The sequence below is a fragment of the Dendronephthya gigantea genome, unplaced genomic scaffold (genome assembly GCF_004324835.1).
Source record: "Dendronephthya gigantea isolate DGI-Jeju-01 unplaced genomic scaffold, DenGig_1.0 000121F, whole genome shotgun sequence".
In the NCBI taxonomy this organism is placed as follows: domain Eukaryota; kingdom Metazoa; phylum Cnidaria; class Anthozoa; order Malacalcyonacea; family Nephtheidae; genus Dendronephthya; species Dendronephthya gigantea.
Window position 1 is genome coordinate 213993 of NW_021163131.1, and position 5907 is coordinate 219899.

General features: G+C 36.7%; 2 pseudogenes; one reads left to right on the top strand and one right to left on the bottom strand.

The window, feature by feature from the left end:
- Positions 1 to 1193: 1193 nt before the first annotated feature.
- LOC114535588 lies at positions 1194 to 3526 on the bottom strand (annotated as a pseudogene).
- Positions 3527 to 4431: 905 nt separating this feature from the next.
- On the top strand, positions 4432 to 5590 carry LOC114535589 (annotated as a pseudogene).
- Positions 5591 to 5907: the final 317 nt, after the last annotated feature.

Consider the following 5907-nt stretch of genomic DNA (forward strand, 5'->3'; position numbering starts at 1 on the left):
CATTTCCCGGCATGGTTCAACCACTGGTGAACCATTCATGTCTGGCTACTTTAGATCTTTAGGCCTTCATATACAAAGGCGAAGAATTAAGCGTCGCTGAACAGGGTAGATCCTGAACACTCTGCGTTACGTTGGGGTGCTCTAGTTTCAAGACGAAAATACTTTGTACGTTGGCCAAATTCCTTTGGCACTTAGATGGCCACCATTCCCTCATCAGATGGAAGTTTGTCATACATGGCTGCTGTGATGGTAAATCCAGAAAAATTATGTATTTGAAGTGCAATACAAATAACCGTGCAGAAACTGTCCTGAATTTATTTCTAAGAGCTATCAATGAAAATGAGGGATTATGGCCTTCTCGTGTCCGTGTGGATTATGGTGTTGAAAATGTGCTGGTGTGCGATGAGATGGTTTCCCAGCGGGGCGAAGGACGAGGAAGTTACATAGCTGGTTCATCAACAAGTAATCAAAGAATTGAGAGACTTTGGCGCGACGTGTTTAGATGTGTTTGCCACTTCTTTTACTATACTTTTTATGCTATGGAACAGACAGCAATTTTGGATATTGAAAACCCAATCCATATGTTTGCATTACACCAAGTATTCACAAGTAGAATAAATACTGCTTTAGATGATTTTGCTGCAATGTTTATAACCATAGACTTTCAACTGAAAATGGTTGGAGCCCTAACCAGATCTGGCTAAATGGAATGCTAAATGAAAACAATCCATTGCGCTTTAGTCATGGATTGGATGACTTAGTTGTTGATCAACATTATGGTGAAGATCCTGATGGCCCACGTCCTTTGTCAGATGATGAAGGTGTTGTTGTTGAACCAGTGCAAATAATAAATGAGAGAGAAATATCTGATTCAATTTTGCAGCAAATTAATCTAAATAGACCATCAGATAAAGCTGGTATGGATGTTTATGCTGATGTTTTAGCTCTAGTTGTGCAAAATCTTGAGGAGTACATTTAAATGCAATTTTGTCCAATAGGAACACAACCTGTTTTTTCCAAAGTTTTTTCCAACTTTTATCAAAGTTTATGAAACATTATATAATTAGAAATTAGTGTGTGTTTAAAAAATCACTTCTTAAAATCTAACAACTAATAAAAATAGAAAACCATGAAAAAATGATATAACAGACAATCAATTCTGCAATGTACAGAACTAAAATGTTGGTCTTTCAATGCCTTTGAAATGTTAACACAAGAACTAGAAACCTAAAATCAAATTCATGTGGGAAACTCAAAGTCTAAGACATTCAATTCACTTCTGTGATGTTCAGATCAATGCATATGTTGAATACAATTCTTAATCAATGGTCTTAATGAATTAGGCATGTAATACTATAAACAGGAAGAGGTAACTTTAGTAATAACATAAGTGTAGTTTAACTATTGGCTTCTTTGACTTTGACTGCCCACATGATTTTTTGTTAACAGTATTGATAAATTGTTAATGATGTATTATCAAATAATATGAAACAACAATGTGTTTGGGTAGTAGTGTACGCTCAGTTACGCATTTCCAAAGTGAGCATTCGCAAAAGCAAAATCAAAAACCTCAAAAAGTTCTTCTTCACTTGGTAACTCAGACGTGATTGATCCTATGGATAAGACCATGTTGTTAGTACAGGTGTGAGCCTTTGGTATAAATTCATATTTGCTTGATACCTGTTAAAAATAAAGAAAGAATTAAAGAAAATTAGGGTGCCTGTTTTAGCAGAGCCTTATTTCCCTTTTCTTTCCTGCAATTTGGATGTAAACTATTTTTGTCTGGTTTAATGGGAGTTCATGTGCAAAGTTAACGCTTGATGGTTAACTGATATGACTAAAAGGAGCCCATAATACTGCCTAAAATGTTTTTTAAAGAAATCAGTTAACTGATTTACTTTGTGGTTCATAGAAAAAAACAAAAATCTTACAGTCAAATTTTGCCAGAAGGTGTAAACAAACGAAAATAAAGTTCTGCTTACAAGTTATTATTTAACAAACCATGAATCACAGAGCAAGTTGTTATTTTTCTCTTCACAACTTTACTCCTGATGTAACAATTAATGCAATAATTTTGCACTGTCATGTTCATTGCCAATCAATTAATTAAAGCATTCAAAGAGTACTTCATAACATTCCTGTCCATTTGTATATTGTTGGAAGATGCTGTACATACCTTCATTGGCTCTTCATCCTTACATGTGAATGTAATTGATGGATGAACAACAAATCCAAGTGGTGGTTCCTCAGAAGCACAGGTTGCAAAAATTAAGAGAGAACTTAAAGTAATTGGTTTCTCCTACCACTAGCAACCTGCCTTACATACTTCACGAACAAAGCATATAATGCCTTTTCCTTAAAATACATGGATGATCCTTCTTCAGAGAAAGTGGGTGCCAACAATTTAAGAACCATCTTTGCTGATAATGTCTGGTTGTTGTGTCTGAGTAAATGGAGCAGGATGGGGAACTTCTCCATTATCCTTGCAAGGCCAAAAACATTTAGACCCTCTCTTAATTTAGCAATGCAAGGATTTAAATTGGGTGAGACCAGACTCTCAATGACATCATGGGGCATAAAGGTTGGCAGCTGGCCATTTTGGAGCAAAGCAATACCAATCATGATGCCCACATAATAGTAATCATCAGCTAGATACTCTCGGAGACCTTTGTCAAAGTACTTGTCCTTCATGGCTGCATTCATTAAACGAATCCACTCTTTTCTAGGACCTCCTACGTCTTTAGCCATTTCACCAATAAAGTCAACTTCAAATGTGACATGAAAATCTTGTATTGCCTCCAGCTCTGAAAATGTGGATCCCATTATATTATGTCTATCAACACAAATATAGTTAGTTTCACCTTCTGGGATTTCTGATGTATCTTCAACATCTAACACTCTTCCTTTCACTAAGTTCTTTTGTAAGAAACGTAAGATTTCAACTGGGTCATGCAGACTTTGACTTGTTATTTCATCAATGAGGTTATCAACAAGATTGGCACAGGGTGAGGTCTCTCCTGGTTGAGGCTGTTATTGTTTTTATAGTCTCAGGATCTTTTTCTGTAGGCTGTTGTGTACCAGCATGAGCGGTAACTGCACTTTCTGTTGTCTTTGTTGCATCAACATTAATAATTTCAATTTCAGGTTCCACATACGACTTCAATAACTCATCATCATCATCATCATCCTTATTTAAGTCATACAGGAAGTCATACCCTTGCTTCACCTTGACATAAATCTGTCCTTGACCAGCCATTTTTTTTACTACAGCGTAATTAAATTCTGTTCCTGGTCCCAGCTCAAGCTTTGTGATTGCCTTGTGTCTAATTTTGACAAACTCAAAATCATTATCACCCAAGGCAGGAATTTTTGATGCAAGAGAATCTTTTATGGCCTTTCTGATGCTTTTTTCGTTGTCGTCTTCATCAATGGTCAGCATCCCACTTGCCAGGACTGAGTCCCACTTTAGATGATGCGGTTCATCCTCATCATCATCCGCCCAACATCTAAGCAATGAAAACTCCATCGCTTTCTTCACTTTTGCTTAGATGGCTTAGTTTTCGACTGTCGGTTTTGCTGATAAGGAGACGATGCTCTTAATCTTTCAGTTCTATTCAACCGTCTGAAAAGTCCAGACGAAGAACTTGCTTGTAACATACCGCGTGCTCTCTGAAGCGTTTCCCCCAATGGAAATGATAAAGAACTTGAGGCCGTGCTGGATCCGCTGGAGGCGGCATTGCTTCTTGGAGTAGGGTTGTTGATATTACTTGGTTGTGAATCGGCACTTACTAAAAGCTTGGAAGCTTCATCCAACAGTTTGGCAACCTTTTGTTTTACTTCTTCATTCATATTTTTCGTTCTCCGTTCGTATTACTTTGCAAAAAGAATCGTCCGAACACCATACATGTAAGTTTTGGCGGGAGTTTGGTGTGGTGCTTCCAGGATGTTTCCACTTTGAAGTGATATTTTTTTGAAAAATTTTAAATGATATTTGGAAAACGTTTAAACGATATTTTGAAAACGTTTAAACGATATTTTGAGAATGTTTAAATGATATTTTGAAAAAGTTTAAACGATATTTTGAAAAAGTTTAAATGATATTTTGAAAAAGTTTAAACGATATTTTGAAAACGTTTAAACGATATTTTGAGAATGTTTAAACGATATTTTGAAAACGTTTAAACGATATTTTGAAAAAGTTTAAACGATATTTTGAAAAAGTTTAAATGATATTTTGAAAATATTCGAATAATTATTTGGATCAGAGATATTTTAACGTGAACATCAACATTAGTTATCGGAATACATATTCATTTCTACGGATTAAATATTGCTACAAACGGGCAGGCATAGAAAGGCCAATTGGAACATAAATTTCTACATCATTTATTCTTCATTTATTTGTAAATTCACTTTAAATTGTTATAGCTCATGAGTGCCTGTCTGCGTGTGGACTTCTTTAACCTGTTTTTAGGTGAAAATTAAGTTTCATTGGTGATTAATCTTATTATTATCTCAGCGTGAATTATTTTTAAGATAACTTAAAAGATCAGTCTACTGAAGCCAAAATTAACTTCCAAATCCAAACTACCTTGCAAAAATTAGATGACCATGTATAGCCTCAACATTAAGCCCAGAGGGGCGCATACTCACCCGTGTGCAGTGGCGTAGCCAGCCCGACAATTTAGTCATGCTACGCAAATTTTATGTTATTATCATTATTCATTTCTTTAGATATTCATTGTTTTCACAGTTAATGAACACCAAAATATTAGCATAGCATGACTAAATTGTCGGGCTAACTACGCCACTGCCCGTGTGTCCGAAGACCACCTACCCGGGCCTAAAAGTAACACTGTGGATAAGAAAGATATACTGTACTTGCCTTTTATTAATGTTTTAACGGATTTTTACTGGTATGGTGTTGATGCCTTGTATGATCATTATTGCAACACCCCTCGTCCTTCCGTAGGCCTGGTACTTTATTTTGCATCATCTCGTCCTATGACCCTATGTACGCATGGTGGAAACTGGCTCGCATTTTGGTGGTGGTCGCCAAATACCCAATGGCCGGCAGCTTCGGATGAGAACGACATCATCGGTCATGCCTACGGCAATTGTGGCCCACGTGATTACTATTGCTTTGGAAGGTTGCCATTGTGGGCCAAGGAAGATACGACTGAGATTCTAGGGGTGGATTCCGCGGGAAATACGTACAAGTGGAAATTTGATTCAAAACATCCTACTGCACACGCGGTTTGGAGGGCCTTTCACGATCACATAACGACACCTGCTGGCAAGGTAGTGAACAACAAGCCCTGGAACCCTGTTGTCCTGTCAGGAACAGCGCCCAAAGCAGCCCAGGATTCTTTCATGTATCGTGAACAAAATGGAGTAAAGTCTATCTTGCTTGAACGATGATAATTGTGATTGCTTGACAAGTTTGAATATCGGTCATGGTATGTGTAACAAAGCACATTCTACCGACCTTGGCCCGGCAAATCAATACGGCGTCGATACATTGTATGATGGTGATTGTCAAGTACCTCGACCAAGTGTAGGCTTGACACTTTATTTCCGTACGAAATAACAAATATTTTTAAGGTTTTTTAATGATTCTACCCTGATCTTATATTAGGATGATTCGTCTCCAGTTGATACATTCGTCAAACATGTTGTGCGAAATTCAAATAATTATTATAATTTTGTTAAATAAAATTGCATAGTATCTTTGGTTAATGCTACCAAACGTGTGATATTTTGGAATAGGCTGTATGACAAGAGACTCAAAATAAACAACAGATTACACACATAAGAAGAGCAAGTTCAAAATAATACTATCAGTCCGCAGATACTCCTAAACGGAAACTAATATTAATTAGCTTATATAGTAACAGTCGCACATTG